General features: G+C 44.2%; 1 protein-coding gene across 11 annotated transcripts in view; it reads left to right on the top strand.

Annotated features, from left to right (window-relative positions):
• Positions 1 to 24,395, top strand: part of LOC120397400 (tetraspanin-15-like) — a 248,840-nt gene that overhangs the window by 10,274 nt on the left and 214,171 nt on the right. The gene's annotated exons all lie outside the window — the stretch shown is intronic.

Raw genomic sequence — 24,395 nt, 5'->3', positions numbered from 1 at the left:
CAGCTAATGATGGTGGGCCAGGCAGGCCTAGCTTCTCCAGACACTGTGGCCGGTCCTGGGGAGCAGCCCGAACAGCTCCCCAACAACAACTGCCACCTCATGACAGGGAGTCTTCAACTGTTTCTGCTCCTCTTGGTCTGTTGGCTCCCTGCCCTGGCCCCATGTAGCAAAAGAAGTTCTGGAACTTGGCTGGAACCCAGAATTGGAATGCTCAGTTATTGAACATGGGCATTGTCTCTTAACAACCCTGAAGTGTTTACCAGGGAGTGGCTTATCTCAAGCCATTCTTGTGCTTTTTTTTTTCCAACAGCCCTGTTGATTTAACACAGTATAGTCAGGCGGTAAACATCCCACTAACTAGGTCACCACACAGCTTTCATAACTTATATAGCAGCTCCATCTCCATCATAATGAGCACCCACAGCTCCAGTTAAAACCAGGCCGTGTATGTCACTAGTTAGGCACCTAAAATCAGCAGCCACTTTAGGAAACATTAGCCTCTCTGTCTCACATACCTTGTCTATAAAAGCAGTGCTTGCTTTACAGGGGTAATTTGAGAATCAATGTCTGCTAAGTGCTTTGAAAACAAGACGTGCTCAGTCACTGAGTCAGAGAGGGAGCTAAATGGTAAGGGCTGGATTGAGTTTTCAGGCTCAGCCCTGAATTTGGAGAAATGGGTAGATTTGCCTCCCCAGGAGGAGCACTAGGAACTCCCCAGTGACAATTTCTATCCAGGCTCCCATTTTCAGCGTGGGAGGAGGACAGTATGTGGCATACTCCCCCTCTCACATCCAGACAGCTTTGCTAACTGGCAAGAGGGGCAGGACCATGGCTTCATTTACTCCCCATCAGATTGCCTGCAAGAGGGCATGTCGGCTATGCAACACTTGCTCTGCCCTTGACCCCAAATCCAGGTAGGTCCTATGCTGATAGCAAAGGAGACATTACTCACCAGTGTGGCTGTTTAGGACTAGAGTACAGCAATGGATATTAGAAAGTTTCACTCAGGGATGGGGGCCCAGGGAAACCCTCCATTCTTCAGTACAATTGATGGAATAGCTTGGAAGAGTCTGCATCCTGAACAACACTAATAGTCTATTGCATATTGTGGTCACTGATTTCTGGCAATTGAGCAGCTATTTCTTTTCAATCAAATGGTATTGGAACACATGGAATATCAATAGAAAATGCACCTGTACCATCTGGGATTTGTTCAATGGCATGAAATGGTTGTATCATCTGCATTTCACTGTGTCTGTCTATCTCCTTAACATATGGTTTCCTTCATAAAGGAACATGGATGAGAGTGTTAGCAGCATCTCATTTCCTAAGATTAAATGGAAGTCTCCATAATTTAGGCCCTATTGTGTCATTCTGAAAAATGGCTAATAGTTGATCAGCTACCTTCTGCATGAGGTTATGGTGTTTCAACCCCGTCCAGTCCTGGAGATAATTCAATGAGGAGAGAAAAAGGGGGGCAGGGAAAGGGTTGTGTATGTGAGAAATGCTCAGGGATTTAGTGGCATGTCCTAAAGCTTTGCAATCCATCTGGAGCGCTAAACCTAACCCAGATAGTCACAGTAACATATTCATCTGTAGTCGGTTGCAATGCAATCCTACAGAAATCAATATTAGATCCATTGTAACAATAAATGCATTTGGCATTAAGATAGTCAGTGGCACAATAAACATGCCTGACAAACAAGTACATGGCTGATGGTCATTAATGATAAGGGACCAACTCCAGGACAGGACAGAGGAAGCTTGAATTGCTGTTGTACTGTGTGTGTGTGAGAGAGAGAGAGAGAAACAGAAACAGGGGATGTGGTCTTTAGGATGGTGTATCAGGTGCTCTATATCCAATACAAATAATCTTTTCTTAGGCATCACTCTACATACCCATTGTTCATTCCCCTTATTATTAAGCTAGTTGTGTTCATAACATTTAGGTCATCATCACTATCCGGTAATGTGATTGTTGGCTAACTTTGCTTAATCACTTTAGCTTGATGATCATTAGAGGGATGCAAAGGTTTCAATATAATCTATTAAGAAGGAAGCAATCAGGTTGTTAATGACTTGGAGGAGGAAGCGGAAAGCAAATTGGAGAACTCTGCTGAGGACACTAAGTTGGTTCTTCGTTTGTTTGTTTTTCCCTCTTCAGTAAAAACAACAGGGGATTGCAAGGAGCTCCAGATGGACTTTAAGGGGCAGATTTTCAAAGGTGTAAAACAGAGATCGGCAACGTTTTACCCGTCAGGGAAATCCACTGGTGGGCCAGGATGGTTTGTTTACCTGCAGTATCCGCAGTTCAGCAGATTGTAGCTCCCACTGGCCGCAGTTCGCTGTTCCAGGCCAATGGAGGCTGCAGGAAGCGGCGTGGGCCAAGGGATGTGCTGGTCGCCACTTCCTGCAGCCCCCATTGGCCGGGAATGGCGAACCATGGCCAGCGGGAGCTGGGATTGGCTGAACCTGAGGATGCTGCAGGTAAACAAACCATCCCGGCCCGCCAGCAGATTTCCCTGATGGGCTGTGTACCACAGGTTGCCAATCCCTGGTGTAAAGGATAGCTAAAATGCCAAAATCTCATTGAAAATCTGTCCTGGAAATGCTTTGGGGGACAGGGCAATGCAATGATGGAGGAAATTAACCTGAGTATCTGCAGAGTACTGTCCCCTTGGAATATAGTCTAAATTCCCTATGAGTGTATTGACTGTGGTCCTACCAGTTCTCATTGTCTATGAGCTTGCAGGACGCTCTGGGAATCAATGTGGTTAGATTACTGATGTGCTAGTGGCTGAAAGAGCAAACAGGATGTCAAGGTGCATTTTTGGTCCCATTTTTTAAAATAATATTATATTACACATTCATTTGAGTACAGTATCCTTTTGGTTGCTGTATCTTTAAAAAAAAAACTTGAAAAGGTCCAGAGAATGTCAAAGAAGATAGAGGTCTGCACAGAATGTTGTATTATTACTGAAGTATTTAAGATTTAAGAAGGGTGATGTAATAATTGTTCAGTTCATCCTTTTTATGCTGTTTGTTCTTTAATATGAAAACAATGCCACTTTTTTCCACATAGTGTGGTGTTTTCCTACAGAATTCACAGCCCCCTAAGGTTATGGACTCAAAAGGCAAATGAATTCATTCTGCTTATACTGATGGAAATCAGATGCAAATCATAAAGTTACACCAGTCAGTGAGATCAGACTGAAGACCTGATACTATAGCTGGATTTAAAAGGGGGATGCAGGATCTTTTGACCAGTAGTAACATCTTAATGTAGGTTTTATCCAGTCTAGTGCTTGAGTCTAATGGTGAGTGCTGCAGGGATGAAGAAGGACTTTCCTCCATCAGTTTATAGCAGTGCATACCTAGGTAGGTACATGATAGGTGGGAGTTACCTCTCTCTGAGGATTCAGTTAATGGTGTGTGCAGGAGGATACCAGATTTAAAGGACCAACAATCAGAATCGATAGGGCAAGTCCTGTGTACTTTCAAGAGAACTACGCAACTGATGCAATGTTACCTTTATGAAATCCAAGTAAAATGTATCTGGCATCATGTTGTAAGGAGGAGTAAATTATAAGGTTAGAAAGTATTGGATAGCACAGGAATAGAAGGGACCATCTTTCCTAATAATCTGGGGCTCAACTCTGCAAGATCATGGGTACTTTTGCCCTGTTCCAGGACAGCAGGCTTAACTTTCTGCCCAAGTGAGTCCTAACTCATTTACTGAAAGTTGAGCTTGTAATTAACTGCTTCACTGCACTGGGACCAATGCAGTTAGCACCTTACAAGACCAAACCCTTCATTAGCTAGCCAAGGACAGATGTTAACAGTAAGCCACTGTTGTGTTGTTGTAGCAGTGTTGGGCCCAGGCTATGAGGTAGACCAGCTGGGTGAGGTAATACATTTTATTGTGCCAACTTCTGTTGGTGAGAGAGCCAAGCTTTCAAGCTACACAGAGCTCTTCTTCAGATTGGCTGAGAGGGGAAGATGCTGGCAAGTGGTGGAACACCCCAGGGTCTGGTGTCTGTGTCTTGCCTTCCATCTAGTGGCTGAGAAAGACTATGGCAAAGATCTCTGTGAAGGTCATGCGGTGACATTTTACTGCAAGATGGATGAATTGTTGAAGATCTTCTCTCTAATTATTTAACCTCGGCCTTCTCCACTGATATATTTGTACATAAATGACTTAGGCATTAAGTTTGCAAATGATGATGCAAGGGGCAGGTCAGCAAATAATGTAGTAGAAACTAATAAGATTCAGCAGTGGTGCCTCCTCAGGGCAATCACAGGGAGCCTTGCCTTTGCCCTTTTTGAGTCAACCACCAAATGATATTCAGCGACTGATGTAAATTGGCCCTAAGCCTGCTCATTTACATAGCTTTGCTGTCTACCAGCATCCTAGACAGTCACCGTATGTGAGAGTGAGTGTGTCCTGGAGATTCCTCGTACTTGTGGACTATTTTGAAGGAGAGCATGTATCAGCCAACAATATTGATGGCACCTGCTATCCATTGACAAGTGGATTGTAGATCACAAGTTCATTTATGGAATGGGTGTTCCAGTGCTGCTTTTCTAGCCATGGTGTCCTGGCTCAGCACTTTGAATTGGCAGGGCAGTAAATCTACAAAAGTAAACTTACTGCCTTGTGACGATACAAATACAACATAAAAATAAACCTTCTATCACAATGAACCATTTAATCCACTACACAGTCATTTAAAATGTCCAGTGTCGTATATAAGAGAGGATGCCCTAATTGCTGTAATAAATCTGAGCTTCAGGTTTACAAAAATTTACAATAGTCATTTTAAAAACAGGCTTGTGTTTGTTTTAATCTGGAAAAGCTGGTAAGAGGAAGGTGGGCTGTATAGACTGGGTGGTTGGGAATTGAATAAACATAAATATTTCCTTTTTAATACCTGAACCAAGACAAAAATAAAAGGCAGTTTATGGGGATGAGAATGTGACTTTTTTTTGCATACTGCATCTTTAAATGTGTAGATACCTGCTTTCTGCTAAGGGCATTTGCCGTGTTGTGTTCACTTCAGATATGATACACAGGAAATATGCACTGTACTGTCTCTTGGAGACTTCTCTTCTGTTCTTTTTGTTTCCCTTTAAACTAAAACTAAAGGTCTCCAAATGTATGATTAGTGTCTCAATACTCACAGACATGAGCAAACACCATGGCCTGATATGCACAATAAAGCAAGTAAAGGCAAATATCTTTTATGAAACTCTTTGTCACCATCAATAAATTACAGTAATGAGTATATGACTACAGGGTCAGAGATTCAGTTCAGTTTGGAGCATATCCAAAATGTAGATTCAAACCCATCTTTGGCCTGGAAATCTGACTGGAAAGCTTATGAGAACAGATTTCTTCATGATGCTGTCATTCCATGTTGGGCTTTGCTTGGAAATAAGCTTTCTCTATCCCAAGGTATTTCAGTATATTCATTCCTCCTGCCAGCTGAAAGTAGGGTGTATTGAAGAGGATGAAGAATTAACAAATGCAGATAAAACTAACCAAACTCTTTGAAATCACTGAGAGAGACTTGGGTTTGATCACATCTTGGGCCAGAGGCTGGAGTGCTAGAACCTTTCCAGATTTCACAAGCTAAAATTGAAATGTGTTGAGTGAATATTAGGACGGGAGACCTTCAAAGAACACCCAGGGAGGTACAAGAGGTGATGATGAGGACTTGCTGGGTGGCTTTGTCCCTCTGAGTCCTTATTAAATCAATGCCCCCGTTTAAGTCTTCAAGTATGTAAAAGCTTGTTATGAAGAGGACAGTGAACAGTTGTTCTCCATGTCCACCAAGGGTAGGATGAGAAGCAATTGGCTTAGTTTGTAGCAAAAGAGATTTAGGTTGGGTGTTAGAAAAAACTTTTGAACTATAAGGACAGTTAAGCTCTGGAACAGGTTCCCTAGGGAGGTCGTGGAATCCATATCCTTGGAGGTTTTTAAGAACAGGTTAGACAAAAACACCAGTTAAGGATAGTCTAGATATGTGCATTAGAGTGGGGAGATGGAATAGGTGACCTCTTGAGGTCCCTTCCAGCCTTATATTTCTATGATTCTATGTTGCTAAGGGACTCTGTGCTGTTGGAGAAACTCTCCTTCTGAATGAGATGGCTAAGCCAAGATCCTGATCATTTGTAGCTCTTAAAGATCCTATGGTTTTTTAGTCTGGTTGGGTAACCATGATGTCTTGAGCAATTTCCAAGTTAAAAAAGTTAAGTTCTGCTTCCCTTATTTTCCATCTGCCTTTTCAATTGGATACAGCAAGTTTTGTAAACCTGTCATGACATTTACCAGCCAAAGCACTAAATCGGCTCACCCATCCTTTACCAAGATGATTATGAAAAACTAATGACATTTTACATGCCAGGACCCCCCACAAAAAAAATCAAACACAGAGCGAATGAGGAAGGTGAACTTTGCAAGCCATGGAGATGTGATTCTTTCTTCTTCCCATTCTAAACTGTTGTATGGTATTACTGTCTACTGTTAGACAGCTGCTAAAATGACGGCAGTCATTTCACGCAACAGGAGATCTGGGTTCTAGTCTCAGTTCTGCTACTGGCCTGCTGGGTGACTTGGGCATGTCCCCTCTCGGTGCCTCAGTTTCCCTGTCTGTAAAATGGAGATAATTATACTGACCTCCTTGGTACAGCACTTTGAAATCTACAGATAAAAAGTGCTAGATAAGAGCTAGGTATTTACCTCCACAGGAGTGACGAAAGGATGAATGACCTTTATAAAGCCCCCTGAGGCCATGGATGAATGGCACTATGGAAGTACAAATGACCTATTACCTATCCAAGCCAGTTTTCCCATGCATCTGAGCTCTGGATTTCTGACACTTCCTACACACTTAACTGAAAAAGTTAATCTCAGCTGGTGGGGCTCTTCCTTATCATTCAGAGATGTCTCTGACTGAAGCAGGTGTCATGAGTCAAGGGACTCGAATCCAGGTCCGCAGGGTTACTGAGCGTCTTTATGCTCCAACCCTGGCAACCTCCTGGCATCATCTAGAACCAGGCCTTCTTGAAGCCCAGCTCAGATAGAAGGTGCCACCCCCATGCTCCAAACTGGAACACTGGAGCTCCTGTTGGGCCCACTCCCCGTATTTAAGCCAGACAGCGGAACAGGGTGTTGTCCATACAGCTTGGCTCCTCCCTGCTTTAGACTGTTCACCAGTCCTACCTGCTCCTATCTCGTTGTCCTGGCCTCCTGGTTTTCTGACTTGGCCTGATTCCTGGTATCTGGCTCATGGTTCCTGATGGCAGCTCCTGACCTCCTGGTTCTGAACCCCAGCTGGCATGGGGACCTGCCCTATGCTAGCCACTAGGCCTGGCTGCCTGCTTCCTGGCCCTGACAGCATGTTGTTAACATTCCCTGCCTTTCCAAACTGAGAGAGTTTGAAGTGCAGACTAAAGCACTTACATTTACATTCCTGCCCACTGTGGTTTTCCTGGCCAGTTAGCCTGTGTATCTAGTGCCTTATCCATGTTCGCACTTTCAAGCCACTTGTAATAAATAAGTCAGTCACATTCCTCAGGCCTGATGCCCCATGTGAAAAACTGGGCCTAGCTTTATTGAATTCCATGGATTTATGCTGATTTACATCAGCCGCAGATCTGGCCCCTCATCTGTTGCTTTGGGTCATATGACCATCTTTTTCTTCAGTAAAGATTAAACGGGCATAGCAGAAAGTGACAACACTGCCATGCCAGCTGGGATGACTTGCTTCTGCTGCAGGTTTGCAATAATACTGTTTTATAATTAATAGGTTAAGGCTCTTTGTTAGGGTAAAGAGCTAACAGCTTTACTGAACACATTCAGCATTCTGAATTCATACCGGGACATTGATTGCATGGTCAGCTGTCTCATTTGACCCTGTGAAGGTTTAGTGCATCATCCTAGAGCATGTCGGTCAGTTGTGGTTCAACCATTCTGAAATTCCTGGCCCACAGTGCCCAGTACTGTTGTTGGGAACTGGTCTTTGTGGCAATCAGATATGAGGCACTGGACTATGGGATGCAGAATTTAGGTGGCTGAGGTGCTTGTGGCTTTCAGGGGCAATATGGCATGGGAGAGTCTGGTTCAAATCATGGCTTCTGAATATATCCCTTGGTTTTGGGTTCGATGCAAACCTCTAAGAAGCCTATCTTCTAGTTGCAGTGCACATGACATTTCTGCCATTTGGGGCTGAAATCTTGTGAGAACAGTTTTGGAGTGTTGGTGCTAGCAAATCTCAGCCTTGATCCCTGGCCCTAATTGAGCCTGAAGCCAACACACAACCTTGGGCTATCGCTGAAATGAATAACACTGTGGTTTGGCTGGGATGGGGAAGAGAGAAAATATATTTTCCTCCATTCTCTTAAAATGAGTAACTCTTCCCCTGAAAGTAGAAATGAGAGCGCTGCCAGGAACCGTTTCTACCATATGTGTAGAACAGGTGTTCACCCAACAAAACAGAATATTATAGGCAGAAAAAATGTTTACTGGCTGTTTCAATGTGTGAGTGACTGCAAAGCTAGATGGGGCCAGAATTTTCCCGGTCACTGAACCCTCCCCAGAGCCCGCACCTACAACAGTTGTTCCCGGCTGCAGTAGAACACTGTAGCTGATCACTACCCAGAAAAGATAGCAGAGGTTAGCCTCAGCACTGCTGTGCTTCCCACAGGTGGAAAAAACACGGCACTGATTCAGTGAGGCAAACTGAAAGCACAAGGTCCACTCCCTGCAACACACCCTGTCCCTGACGCACAAAGGGATATCTAGCCATGGATATCTAAGAACTTCCTGGTTGTCGTGATGCTGCAGGCTGTGGCCACTCTGAACTTGCAACAGTGGGGACAGAAACTAAACCATCTTGCACCAAAAGCAGTAAAGGATCTATGACACACAGTTGAACAGCTCCAATTCTACCCAGTGCAGGGCAGTGGTGTGCACACATAGTAGCCAGTTCATTATGATACATAAGACTGGCCTTTCCCCGGCCCTCACTTTTCAGATGAAAACGGTTCAGGTACAATCATAAAAAAGCCAGCCATGCTCCAAATACCTGTGTATGTTCTTGTGACATTTCAGCCATGCATGGTGTGCTGAATACTACCTATTTTCAGAGTCTGTAGTAAATGATGAAGTAAAATTAGCAATAAGACAAATAAAGAGAGTTCATTGTGGGCAACTAATGAGAGGAATACAATAGTAAAGGTGTGATCTGATAGAGCAAATGTTTACTGAGGCACTGCCAGAAGCAGTTAATCATTAAAGCCAATAAATAAGGTTTTGCTCCTTCCTGGATGTGCTAGATCAGGGTTTCAGTGGACCAGTGCAGTTGAGCTTTCAACAACCTTCACCTTTCTTACATGCTGCAAACAAATCAAGCAGCAAATGTAATTGTGGGGAAATGAGCGCTTTGGAATTATTTATTTATTTATTTTTTTAAAAGAGAGACATGAGGTATTTTGCAGGAAAATTCTAGCCTCCATGTGTCTGTCTTGGCTAATGGTGCTGGATGCACTGTGACTTCCAATTTCAAGAATCAAATAAGCTATCAGGAAGCATCATCAAGGACTCTTAGTGCTTTGGCATCACTGCCATGTCTGTCAAATAGGAACTGTTCAGGAAGGACGATTTATTGGCAGAGGCACTGGCGTAGGGAGCTACCAGATTGATTGCTCATTGTTCTCCCACTGCCTTTCTGCACAGTCCAACAGCATCTCGTGGGGAGGAAATGTGTGTAATGCAGGTGGGACATCAGGACGGGATGGAGGTGGAGGTGGAGAAGGAGCAGTTGTGCAGTTAAGGCAAAAGACAGGCCATTCAGAAAGCCAGGCTCTATTCCCATCTCTTCCACAAACTTCCTGCTTAACTTAAGACAAGTCACTTAGGTCTTGATTCTTAGCTGGGGATCAACTTTCCTATTGTTAAACAGAGCAAAACTGTAGGTGCCACGAGGTGAACTTACAATACCGAAGGGTTCATTTTGATAAGGTAAGCCTAAATTTCTTCAGCAGTAAAATAGATAATGTATCATTCCCATCTGCTATGGGTAGTTGTAGCCTAAATTAATGTGTGCAGATTGCCTTCTTTCTAAGGATCTCAAAGCATTTTTAAGTGCAAATTCATGAAGGGTCCTTGGGTGAAATAAAAATGCATCTGTCAGGTGGAGGATTATTCCTTAAGCATGGCTGGATTCTAGAGATGAAGCCAGCCATTTTCCCTTGATTTCAGAAAGGAAGTGGTGTTATAAAATCATCAATAGAAGCAACATAAAATTTAAAAATAAAACCACATCCACCACTTCTGAACATCCAATGAAAGATCTGAAATTCCTAGGGGAAGTCCTGTGTTTAAAAATTCTAGCCTTGGTATGTGACTTGACTTTATGAAGCCTCTCAAAGGTAAGTGAGTCACAGATAAGATTCATTGCAATTTACTTTCCCTGACAGCCACGACAGATACCCAGCATGCAAGAGTAGAGACCCTAGCAAGCTCCAGACACGGTTTGGTTTTTTTTTATAGTGCTGTTTTAGCTCAGTCTATATATCTTTTCCAGGTGGATACATTTTCTGGGTACATGGCCTTGTAATCAGAAATGGATGTTTTCATGCAACATGTAACTTTAGATTTATATAAATAAAAGTTTGGTCTAGTGGTTCAAGCAGAAGATGGGAAGGAAGTCAGGACTCCTGAGTTCTATTCTTTGCTCTGCCACTAAAATAATCTGTGCACTCAGGTAAGTTTATAAAGCACAGGGTTATTGTAAGGCTTAATGGGCCAGGTGATTTTTCCACTGCCTTGTGGGACAGATTCTATCCTATGTACTGTCTGGCCCTCCATGCCGGCCTATCTGAGTTCTTCACAATCCAACATTTATCTTCACAATCCCCCTGTAAGGTAGGGCAGTGCTATAGCCCCACTTTACAGATGGATGATTGAGGCACAAAGACTAAGTGACTTGCCCAAAGTCACACCCACACTGTGGTGGAGCATGGAATTGAAGCTGAGTCTCTCCAGTCCTAGGCTTATGCACTAACCATTGGACCAGCCTTCCTCTTCAGACCTGTGTTGCCATAGGTGCAAATACAGAAGAAAAGCCGCTTGTACCTCTTATATTCAAGGTCTGCAGGCTAGGGCAGTTTACAAGCAGATGCACAGAATTATCAGGACATAAGTCTGTCTTAGCTGTAACTCCCCTGATTCACTCTCTAGGCCACCACTACCCCGTGATGCATCTTGTGCCTGGCATACTGGCCCTCAGCACCGGAGGTATTCCCTGCATTGGAGGCTTATATAAATAGTACTATCTCAGCTTATAACATCCTATCTAATGCCAGGAGACCATAAGACAAGATGAGTTTGTATAGTCTCTTACACCTGGGCAAAGTAGGTATCAATTGATTTATCTGTAGAAAATGAGTGGAAAATTGTGATTTGGTAGCATTTTACACCCACTTTGCACAGATATAAAGCAAGATGAGGAGTTAAAGCAGTGGTAAAGCAGGTCCAATGTTTGTTGAGATATATGGATGAAAGATGCCGCATAAGTATTATCATATATAAATGATGGTGTAGTTTTATTGCCTATTTGACCTTCCAAACCTTCAGAATTCAAATCCACTTTCTAGAGCACAATTAAAATTGTGGTTAATAACTAGGGTGTTCATTGTTTGTAGATTAATGTACACAATCTCCTGTGCATACATTTGCCAGGCAGCTAGAGAAATGCCAGCATTCAACAAACAGATTGAAGTATGGATGCAATATTCCAGGGTTACTTACATTAACTGTGGCTTTTTGGTTTGCCTTTGTTCTGGTGTTCCATGGAAAGATGGAGAGCCCCTGAATTCATAAAATAGCTGCGGTTTAAAATAGGGTGTAAGAGAATTTCACCTGCTTCTGCATTAATAATCAGTATTTGAATCCTATGTTCCTATGCTTGTTAGTAGCTCAGAACTGCATACGAGTCTCTAAAGCGCTTTCAGGGAAATAAAAATGACAGTATTGATTTCCTCTCCAGCTCCTGTTACTTCTGCTCTCTACTACTGCTCTCCCCCAGCGGAGTTTGTGGACTGCTGTTTCATTTGAGCACTGTCACGTCTTTCCAGAGGGCTCACATGGAGTTCTTAGCCTTCATTTTTTGTTGTCCCACAGTACCTAGCTGGTCATGGTCAAACCCTCAGTTAGGGATCTTATCTGAAAAACACTCAAATTATCCAAAACTTCAGATGCTTATCAAAATACTATGGAATAAAGTCTGCACTTACTTCCCTGTGGTCCCCATAAAAATCACCCCCCTTGGAATACAGGGGACACCAAAGAAGGAACACAAGTGTAGAATGTGGCTTCTTGGTCCTACAAAATTGAGCTGGCTCCTTGATGAGAAGATCTTTGGAGATTTCTGGTAATCCTTCTGAATGGGCCAGAAATGCTGCAATGCGGTATCATGATACATCTTTTGCAGAGGCTGATTTGGAAATTCTGAAACAAAGTTGGATGTTTTAGAACCATCAGCAAGGTTGCCTTCAGACTCAGTTCTAGAAAGCAGCAAAGGTTCAAGGGGATTCTTGCCTTTTTTTTTTTCTTTTAATCAGTTCACCCATCTCTTTCCCATTTCCTCCATACAGCCATTCACTAGATCAGGGGTTTTCAAACTGGGGGTCAGGACCCCTCAGGGGGTCACAAGGTTATTACATGGGGGTCACAAGCTGTCAACCTCCACTTCCATTGCCTCCAGCAGTTATAATGGTGTTAAATATATATATAAAAATAATAATTTATAAGGGGGGGTCGCACTCAGAGGCTTGCTATGTGAAACGGGTCATCAGTAAATAAGTTTGAGAGCCACTGCACTAGAATCTCTATGGATAGAAATGTCATGCTTTAATAAGATTATAACATTAGAGATCGATTTCCGACCACCTGACCAGGACACTAATAGCGATGATGACATGCTAAGGGAAATTAGAGATACTATCAAAATTAAGAACCAAATAATAGTGGGGGATTTCAATTATCTCCATATTGACTGGGAACATTTCACTTCAGGACGAAATGCAGAGATAAAATTTCTCGATACTTTAAATGACTGCTTCATGGAGCAGCTGGTACGGGAACCCACAAAGGGAGAGGCAACTCTAGATTTAATCCTGAGTGGAGCACAGGAACTGGTCCAAGAGGTAACTATAGCAGGACCGCTTGGAAATAGTGACCATAATACAATAGCATTCAACATCCCTGTGGTGGGAAGAACATCTCAACAGCCCAACACTGAGGCATTTAATTTCAAAAGGGGGAACTATGCAAAAATGAGGGGGTTAGTTAAACAGAAGTTAAAAGGTACAGTGACTAAAGTGAAATCCCTGCAAGCTGCATGGGCGCTTTTTAAAGACACCATAATAGAGGCCCAACTTCAATGTATACCCAAAATTAAGAAATACAGTAAAAGAACTAAAAAAGAGCCACTGTGGCTTAACAACCATGTAAAAGAAGCAGTGAGAGATAAAGACTTCCTTTAAAAAGTGGAAGTCAAATCCTAGTGAGGCAATTAGAAAGGAGCATAAACACTGCCAAATTAAGTGCAAGAATGTAATAAGAAAAGCCAAAGAGGAGTTTGAAGAACGGCTAGCCAAAAACTCCAAAGGTAATAACAAAATGTTTCTTAAGTACACCAGAAGCAGGAATCCTGCTGAACAACCAGTGGTGCCCCTTGATGATCAAGATACAAAAGGAGCGCTTAAAGACGATAAAGTCATTGCGGAGAAACTAAATGGATTCTTTGCTTCAGTCTTCACGGCTGAAGATGTTAGGGAGCTTCCCAAACCTGAGCTGGCTTTTGTAGGTGACAAATCTGAGGAACTGTCACAGATTGAAGTGTCACTAGAGGAGGTTTGGGAATTAATTGATAAACTCAACATTAACAAGTCACCGGGACCAGATGGCATTCACCCAAGAGTTCTGAAAGAACTCAAATGTGAAGTTGCAGAACTATTAACTAAGATTTGTAACCTGTCCTTTAAATCGGCTTCGGTACCCAATGACGGGAAGTTAGCTAATGTAACGCCAATATTTAAAAAGGGCTCTAGAGGTGATCCCAGCAATTACAGACCGGTAAGTCTAACATGAGTACCGGGCAAATTAGTCAAAACAATAGTTAAGAATAAAATTGTCAGACACATAGAAAACATAAACTGTTGAGCAATAGTCAACATGGTTTCTTTAAAGGGAAATTGTGTCTTACTAATCTATTAGAGTTCTTTGAAAGGGTCAACAAACATGTGGACAAGGGGGATCCAGTGGACATAGTGTACTTAGATTTCCAGAAAGCCTTTGGCAAAGTCCCTCACCAAAGGCTCTTTCGTAAATTAAGCTGTCATGGGATAAAAGGGAAGGTCCTTTCATGGATTGAGAACTGGTTAAAAGACAGGGAACAAAGGGTAGGAATTAATGGTAAATTCTCAGAATGGAGAGGGGTAACTAGTGGTGTTCCCCAAGGGTCAGTCCTAGGACCAATCCTATTCAAGTTATTCATAAATGATCTGGAGAAAGGGGTAAACAGTGAGGTGGCAAAGTTTGCAGATGATACTAAACTGCTCAAGATAGTTAAGACCAAAGCAGACTGTGAAGAACTTCAAAAAGATCTCACAAAACTAAGTGATTGGGCAACAAAATGGCAAATGAAATTTAATGTGGATAAATGTAAAATAATGCACATTGGAAAAAATAACCCCAACTATACATATAATATGATGGGGGCTAATTTAGCTACAACAAGTCAGGAAAAAGATCTTGGAGTCATCGTGGATAGTTCTCTGAAGATGTCCATGCAGTGTGCAGAGGCGGTCAAAAAAGCAAACAGGATGTAAGGAATCATTAAAAAGGGGATAGAGAATAAGACTGAGAATATATTATTGCCCTTATATAAATCCATGGTAAGCCCACATATCGAATACTGCGTACAGATGTGGTCTCCTCACCTCAAAAAAGATATACTGGCACTAGAAAAGGTTCAGAAAAGGGCAACTAAAATGATTAGGGGTTTGGAGAGGGACCCATATGAGGAAAGATTAAAGAGGCTAGGACTCTTCAGCTTGGAAAAGAGAAGACTAAGGGGGGATATGATAGAGGTATATAAAATCATGAGTGATGTGAAGAAAATGAATAAGGAAAAGTTATTTACTTGTTCCCATAATATAAGAACTAGGGGCCACCAAATGAAATTAATGGGCAGCAGGTTTAAAACAAATAAAAGGAAGTTCTTCTTCACGCAGCGCACAGTCATCCTGTGGAACTCCTAGCCTTCACAACCTCCTCAGGTAAGGACTATAACAGTGTTTAAAAGAGAACTGGATAAATTAATGGAGGTTAAGTCCATTCATGGCTATTAGCCTGGATGAGTAAGGAATGGTGTCCCTAGCCTCTGTTTGCCAGAGGATGGAGATGGATGGCAAGAGAGAGATCACTTGATCATTGCCTGTTAGGTTCACTCCCTCTGAAGCACCTGGCATTGGCCACTGTCAGTAGACAGATACTGGGATAGATGGACCTTTGGACTGACCCGGTATGGCCGTTCTTATGTTCTTATGCTGGTGATTTTGTGCCTCATCCTTCTGGCTGGCTATCTGCCAGGAGCTCTCTACAAGTGCACTACCGATAAACCCTTCTTCACTGAGGCTGAGTGAATAATGGGAACTACAGTTGGCATCCATGCATGTTTGCGATGCAGCTGCTGTCATTATAACTAGTAGAGCAGAGGCCTATGAGCAAAGCAGTTGCAAAGTTCAGTTTCCATTAGAGCAATAATTCTCAACCATGGAGTCACAAACCCCAGAGGTGTTTTTGGAGTGAGGGTGGCAAGAGCTGGAAGCAGTGAAATTTTCTACATGAAGCATTTAAGCCTCTAGTCTTCCTTTTGTGAAGAAAACCTTGCATGTATAGATAAGAGTAATGAGGTTTATTATATAGCAACAGGGAATGAACTATTCAATATATTTCAGTACTGTTTCTGTAACAAATCCACAACCATCTAACAACTTAATGGCTGTCACTATGGTGCATACTGTAGTCTTTCAGAACTTCATTGCAACAGTGGGGATAGAACTCTGATCTCCTGCTCCAAAAGCCTAAGTCCCAGCACTTAAACTACAGGAAAAAGTAAAGAGCTAGAGATGGATGATTTGAGCCAGGAACTTCTATTCTGCTTTTTAATTCCTGCTTTGACTTGCTGTGGCTTTGGGGAAACCCTCCTTTTGTCAAGTATAAAATTGAGTACCTAGCTTAAAGGAGAATTATTGGAAGTTTGCAAAGTGTTCTGAAAACGAACACTTCTAAGTATTATTACATCTACGTCACCTCTAGACTATCAATGCTGTTAACCCCACATGGCAGAACCTTTTGAGGACCATTAGTGTTATCCAATCTGCAAACATTAATAGCCATCAGAAGGGTCATTCGCCCATCCCTGAGTTGGAATCAAGTATATGGACCCATCTACTAAAAGTGCTCTTTTAATGAGCTATGCACATTTGCATGAACAGTATACTTGCAGATTTGGATGCTCTAACTGTCAGCATCTGGTTTTCTATATCCTTCACCATGTGCCAGGAAAGATAACTCTGCTTTGATTTTTAACAGCTTTTCCTTATGTGTGACTTAACATTCTTAGAGGGCATTTTGTGACTTTCTGTGCCAGGCTTCTCAGCAAAATGGTTCAGGATTGGAGCAGATACTGAACCAACATTCATACTCAATCTGACAGCCACAATTGAGCTTCTGTCCTTATTATCTCTTCCCTCTCCAAACACTGAACAGGTCACTGAATTCAGACTCTTCAGCAGATGCACTGCTTGTTTCAAGAATGCACTCCTCTGATATAAAGCCCTTTCTAACCTAAGCCCAGGATAAACTTTGTTCCATTGTTGAGAGACAAGAAACATTCACTGAAATGTCACTTCACAGCCAGACGTGAATTTGAGACAACTGTGAACAGACTATGCTTGGAGCTACTCTATGAATATATCCCAAAGCTTTCCTTGGTTTAGCAACTGTGATCTGCATTATCTGGGGTAAGTGGCTCAACAACAATATACTAGAAGATCTGGATTTTGCTGACAACATAGCTCTAAATGACAGCGCAACCAACATGCAAGTAAAGACTGGAAGACAGCATTGCACAAAAGTTTAGGCTAATAATCAGCTGGGGGTGGGGAATTAATGAGAATCCTAGCAACTCCCGACTGCAGCATTATCTTAGAAAGTAAAGGAATACAATACTAATACCTTGGCCGTAACATGCAAGCCAGAGGGGATATCCAGAAGGAAATAATGTCATCATCTGGCCAAGCAGCAGCTGCCTTAATCAGTTTAAACAACATTTGATCATTGAAAATTAATAACTTAAAGAACAAATTACAAATCTTCAGCTCAATTCTTATTTCCACTTTGTCATATGGATGAGACAGCTGGAAACCCCCCAAAAGTACAGACGTCTAGAGCCTTCGATAGCAAATGCCTTGGGAAAATTCCAGGTTTTAAATATTTAAATTGATATTCCGTTTGATATGGATCAATTCTGAAATCGGAGGATTTGCATTTGTTTGCAACAAAGCTGACTACAGCCTGACAGGGTTTGGTTTGGTTTGTTTGTTTGTTTGGGTTTACATTCATGGAGCTGCTGTGCTGAGAAGCATCCTGGAAAAAAATCCACTCTCTCTATTCTCTTTGCTTAGATTATCTGATTCATGGGTCATGTCACTAAGCAGTAAATCATCATTGGTAATCCCTCGATTTGAGGATGATCTCTACCACAGATTTACATTTGGGTCCTGAGATGACTCAGGAGTCCAATCCTGGAACTACAGATCCGCCTTCAGTAGGTACAGATCTTTTGTGGCAGGCCAACTGCCTGCTGGGAGAAAGTTCTTTCTTTTTCCTTCCTCCTCTGTCTCTCTTCAGCTTCAAGGACAAGGCAAAATGGGCCACTACCTGATGAAGGATATGGCGCCATTGGGGTCGGTTGGTGGCTTGCTCCTCCCAGCTTGTGATGTCCACATCAGTTTTCTTGAGATACATTTTCAGTGTGTCTTTGCAGCGTTTCCTCTGACCACCTCGGGATCTCTGACCGTAGGTCAACTGAGAGTAGAGGACTTGTTTTGGGAGGTGAGAGTCTGGCATCCGCGTACAGTGTTCAGCCCAGCAAAGTTGGTGCATGAGGATCATTGCCTCAGTGCTGGTGACATTGGCTTCAGTGAGGATGCTGGCATTAGTGTGGCGATCTTCCCACTTGATGCAAAGGATCTTCCGGAGGCATTGTTGGGGGTACCTCTCCAAATTCTTGAAGTGCCGTGTATCTATTGGGTTTCCGGGAAACAGGGTGGGCAAAGCCCGCCCCATGCTAACGGATCCCCCCCAGCCTAAGGGGAGCTTCCACAGGGCCTTAGAAACCCACTAATTGCGGGGGACAACTAATAAAAGAACAGGGACAGGAGTGCGGTCAAAGGGTCATAAGAAGGGAGCCTGACGGGGACACCGAGCAGAGGACCCCAGACAGCGCCCACTGCTCCTTGAAGGCGTCAAGGGAGCCAGCAGACGCCGCCCAGGGGAACTCCGCCCGGAGACGTGAACGGACTAAGGATCGGAAACAAGCCCCACAGTCGCAGGAGTCTCCATTGGCCAACCGCTTCTCCCTTGAAGTGCTGTGTACTATTGGGTTATCCCCCAGCCTAAGGGGAGGATCCACAGGGCCACGGAAACCCACTAAGTGCGGGGGACAACTAATAAAAGAACAGGGACAGGAGTGAGGTCAAAGGGTCATAAGGAGGGAGCCTGATGGGGACACCGAGCAGAGAACCCCGGGCAGCGCCCACTGCTAGCCCCACAGTCGCAGGAGTCTCCGTCGGCCAACCGCCTCTCCCTTGAAGTGCTGTGTAGCAGGGTGGTTACCTGCTCCTGCCCTGAGGGGTTTAAAAAGCAGCCTGGGAGGGCTTGAAAGCTGCAGCTCTAAAAGCTGGGCTGATTGGGGAAGCGGCCGCAGCTGGGCCACACCCTAATCAGGCCACAGCTGGCCTGTATAAAAAGGCCAGGGAAGCCAGGAGCAAACAGTCTCCCTCTGTCTGTAGAGGGAGATGGGTCTGGCTGCAGGGAGCTAGACACAGGGTACCTGGGTGAAGCAGGGCTGGGGAAAGGCTGAGGAGCTCCTGCCTGGAAAGCCCCAGGCTGTGGCCTAGCATAAGAGGTACTGGGGGTTGCAGGGGGCAGCCCAGGGGTAGGCCAAGGCAGCAGGTCCAAACCCATTTGCCTATGATGAGTGGCTGATACTGCAGTCTGTCCCAGTGAACAGAGGCTGGATGGAGACTGGGCAGTAGCCAAAACTGAGGCAAAGTGGGGATAGTGGGTTGGAGGTTCCCCAAGGAGGGGAGACCCAGATTGGTGGGGTACTGCCAGGGGGCAGCACCCCATTTAAAAGAGGCATCGGGGTCCAGGGAGGGACACAGGGCCAGAGGACAGGCAGATCACCAGCCTGCAGAGGGCACTCCTTGCTGGCAGTGAGCTAATTCCCGAGGACAACCAGCAGGAGGCGCCACAGAGGTGAGTCTGAACGTCTACATGCTATCAATGTGTTGCCCAGGTTTTGCATCCATAGAGAAGTGTAGGAACAACAGTTGTCTTATAGACGTGGCTCTTGGTGTCTTGCCATAGGTCACGGTCCATGAAAACACGCCGGGGCAATTTCCCAAAGGAAGCATGCACTGGATCCTGTGCCGGATCTCAGTGCAACTCTTTGCCAACAGCTGGGTAGGTTCCTGACCAATGGGCCAGACAACAAGGATACTACATGGTTCTGCCAATGTAAACTGGCCACAAGGCAGCTACAGTTCCCCAGTTGTATGGAGCCTCCTCAGCAGCTGCAGAGCCAATATAAATGGCTTTAAGACAAGCTTCACCCTCCGAAGAGCCCCACCATTGGAGTGGTGAGAAGATGACCAGGGCGATCACTATTTCGTGGTCGTGTAATGGCCCATGGGGGGGTTTGAAGCCAGAGCACAACTTAAGGTAGCTACTCAGGCTGTCCTCAGTTGTGCTTGGGAGGTGTGTGTGTGTGGGGGGGGTCAAACTAGGCCCTGGCAGTCTTCAAATTGGGACAGCACAGACTGCCCCCCATCTTGGTCTCTGAGCTGGATGTTGTCACCCCCGGTCCTCAAAGGTTTCTCCTTTGAAGAATTTACAGTCAAAACCAGTGAGTGCCGCCCTAGAGGCCAGACAACATCACACTTGTGTGGTGTCAGAACTGCCTGGAACAAATGGCTCTGAATCGCTCAGAAGCAGGTTCGCTGAGCCAAACAATTAAAACTGCCAGCTCTGGTATGTGAGCTGTGTAGAGACCAGGTTGGTATAGCAGGACTCATGGGGTGTGTCTACACTGCTGCTGGGAGCGAGTTTCCTAGCCCGGGCAGACAGACTCGCGCTAGTGTGCTAACAGTAGCAAGATGGATGTTCCTGCTCCAGCAGAAAATCAGGCTCTCAACCTGACCCAATCACCTATGCTTCAGAGCCCGAGCTCCAGCCTCAGTGGGAACATCCAGAGTGCTATTTTTAGCATTCTAGCTCCAGTTTTGCTAGCATGAGTCTGTCTACTCTCACTGGGAGCCTCGCTGCCTGCTGCAGTGTACACATACTCACACGTGCTCCAGGTCAAGGCAGATTGGCATAACTACATGAGAGCCCAGGTTTCAAAATACCTGAGGGACCTGCAGGCCTTGAGAAGCACTTAAAGAACAGGGCAGGAGCAAGGGGTGTCCCTGGGGTATCAGGCATGGGTTATCTGGAGGTTCTGCTGGTTGGGATTAAGTCCATAGGTACTGTATGTTGGCTGCCTTTAACAACACCTGCCTGTGTTACTCCTAGTTCAACAAAGTGTCTTTTCTCCCTCACTTTCTAAGCATTAAATTAGCTCGCTAATTAAGATGAAGAACACAGGTTATATATTTAGTTGAGTGTGCAGGGAAATTAGTCACCAAACTCAACTATTTATCTGTGCAATGAGTTGAAAATATGCCTGTAATCTCTGCACCCACACACTGTAAAAACTGAAGGATCTGAAAGATGTTTGAGAAGCAAAACAGCATGTAGCAGAAGGTGTTTTTTTCCTTCTGTATGTTTCACATGCTGCAACATCCTTTTAAAAAAAGAAATGGGCATAATGTCTCATTGGGAACCAAACTTGCATGTATCAGAGATGAGCCAAGAAGCAGCATCCAGATCCAAATCAGGTTTAGGCTAGAGTTCTGGTCAAGCCAAATGCAAGATTGGAGCTAAGTGGTTGCAATAGGCCAAACAGCAACAAGGCAAGTACCCTTCTGGGATGAACCCATGTCTTTCCTACTGAATTTGGTCCATCCCCCTAGTAAGTATCCTTCCTGCTAAAACTTGTATAAAACTGGGGTGCTTGTCTAGTGTGGGTACAAACCAACTTGCAAACCATGTTTTAGAAACAGATTGAAATTAGACGACCTCAAATTAGACACTACAAAAATCTAGATTCAGATTTTGAAGACTCCAAAGTTTGGCTCCAGTATTTTTGTTTAGTCCTTAAATACATGAGCCATTTATACAATGTGGATCTGGCCTCAGATCTAAAACACCAATATTCTCTCCAGAGCCTGGGGGATACGCTTCTGTAGTCTCAGTTCAGCCGCATGTGTATTCCAACTCTTCTAGGGTGGAGAAGGGGAGTTAGTCTTGAACATGGTTCTGAGAACACCTGAGAACTTGTCTGTGCTGCTAAAACACCCTCTGGCAATAGTAACGTAGCTATACAAATGGTGTTAAACACAAGCTGTTTTAGTTCATTCCATCAGTGTGAGAAGAGCATTAACTGAGCATTTCAGAAAACAGCAAATTTTTGTAGCCATGATTATGGAATTGAGCTACCAAATGGGATGTGTAAATTGAAGCCACTGTATAAAAATAAACACATCCGCTATTGCAGTACTGTCTAAACTAAAAACTATGAATAGCTCTGTGATCGGCCCTTGAGAAGGAAGAGGTGATCTAGATGCAGCAAGAGTGCCTGATGCCTGCCTCGACTCCTTGATTCCATCTCCCTCACCCTGTAGGGTGTCAGGTGCTCAGCGTCTTGCAGGGGTCACTCAGCATCAGACTGCAAAGTTCCAAATCACAGTGAGAGCTTTAACCTTCCCATTACATTTCTCTTCAGTGAAAAATGGCTTGCAAAGGGTATATGCCATGCCAAAGGGAAATGTAACTTAATGTTAAGTAAAAATAGCTCATCTGTTTCAAGCAAACAATTACTTGAGCTGAGTAAATAGCTAACGTGCCAGTTGTTTTTGACTATTTTAAATTAAGCAAATCTACTATGTCTCTAACCTTTCTCTAGATTAACATATGCAGGAATTCTCTCTTTAGCACCCAGAGTTGACAGTGTCCCACTCATTGCAGCAGCATTTCTTATTGTAAACTGAGTCCTTTGAACCCCCTAATAATTATTAACAAAGTGGATCGGTGACATCTCAAAGAGGGAATACTGCAGGGGAGGCTTCTGTAAATTGCTGGCTACAGCCACTTCCTGTATTACCAGCCCAATGCAGTGGGAGAAGTCTAGTAAATGATTGATAGTGCAACAAGATGTGGGTCCTGAGTGGAACAACTTGCTTATTAGACTATCACTCTAAAGTTGATATTAACGTTCATTGAATGAGAGAGAGTGTGTGTTAGGCAGAGTGAGTAATGCCACTTATATTTAAGGTTGCTTGACATCTCCGTCCCTTTTATCAGATCCTGTTTTCAGTTGCTTATAAGAGAGGCTATGATTTAGTCCCAGAGGTCACAGAATTCACGGAATCCGGGACTTCCAGCGACCTCCGTGACTTCAGTCTATAGTGGTCAGGAGCTGCAGGGTCATCCCATTCCCCCACCCCACTGGCAGGGGCAGGGAGCTGTGGGGTACCCCAGCAGCCTCTGGTCATCCGGGAAGCTCCAAGTCACCTCAGGCAACGAGAATACCCCACAACTCCTGGCCACTGGGACAGCAGTGGGGGAACCCTGTGATGGGTTGGATCACAGAACCCCCCTTGGGAACTGCCAGCTGATGTGCCAAGACTACTTCTGCCCCTGCTTTCCCTGCCAGCCTGGGAATCCAGCACCCTGTCTTGCTGAGCCAGGCACACCAGTCTGCTCCAACCCAGACCCAGGGTCTGAACCACATGCCCAAAGCTGCAGACTTAACCTGAAAGCAGTTTACAGAAGTGTTCCTGTCTGTAACACTCAGATGCCCAACTCCCCTAGTCCTCAAAGGTTTTATTCACCTTCCATATTAAATGCTATTAAAAGTTTCTAGACCAGCTCTCTTGTAATCCTCCCCCTTAGGGCCCGGCACCTCTACGACCTGGGGTGTATATACCTAGAGAGTTCGTACAAACAGTTGATATCTATCTGTATAGTTTTCCCTGACAAATGGGTCGGAGCAAGGACTCTAATCCTCCCCCTACTGCCCGGCACCTCTACAACTGGGGGTGTGCACACCTGAATGATCAATCACTTTATACGTATGGTATACCTTTTAGCAGTATTTTCAACAATCATGGTGCATGTTTTCCCTCTTTTGCAATTCTCCACCAAAAATGTTATGCTTATAAGAAACACACAGGATCTTTTTCAGGGGAAAAGGCAATATGCCATGTTTATTGAAGATACAACAATTAGCATATGCATTTAATCATGCGCGCGCACACACAGTCCCGCCAGTCAATGTTAGTTACCAGTCCAGAGTCCGGATCAATCTAGTGGCCAGCTAGGTTGATCACAGGTAGGTAGGAGCTGGGTTCTGTTGGTCATGACATGATGCTCCGGGAAGTCTTGGCAGGACGAAGCCCCAGGCACCCTGTTTATATAGTGATTTTCTTCCATTGGGACCAATGAGTTTTGCACCGTCATGCTGTAATCAATTGTTGTTTGATGAGTGCTTGTTTTCTTAAATTGTTTTTCTCATCCTTTATCTAGTTCTTTCATCAAGTCTCTCAGGGAGTTATCTCAGGCTGGTTTTGATCACAGCTATCTTGTCTCCACTGATAGGTGCCTGTCTCATCTTTAGAGTTGTCAATCTGCCCTCCTTTGACATCTCACTAGGGGCGTGTTCAGGGCCGGCTCCAGACCCCAGCACGCCAAGTGCACGCTTGGGGCGGCGCAATTCCTAGAGCTGCCCCTGGGCGTGTTGCAGCCTCTCCGGTTCCTCCCTAGAACATCTGGTTCAGTGATGGCCTTCACACTTATCTCTTAACACCCATTCCTCATTCACACACACAACAGAATTAATTTACACAGAACATTTTGAACAGGAACATCAAAT

The sequence above is a fragment of the Mauremys reevesii genome, linkage group 2, assembly GCF_016161935.1.
Source record: "Mauremys reevesii isolate NIE-2019 linkage group 2, ASM1616193v1, whole genome shotgun sequence".
In the NCBI taxonomy this organism is placed as follows: Eukaryota; Metazoa; Chordata; order Testudines; family Geoemydidae; genus Mauremys; species Mauremys reevesii.
The sequence above is the reverse complement of the archived record's forward strand: the minus strand, read 5'-3'. Positions and strand labels throughout refer to the sequence as shown.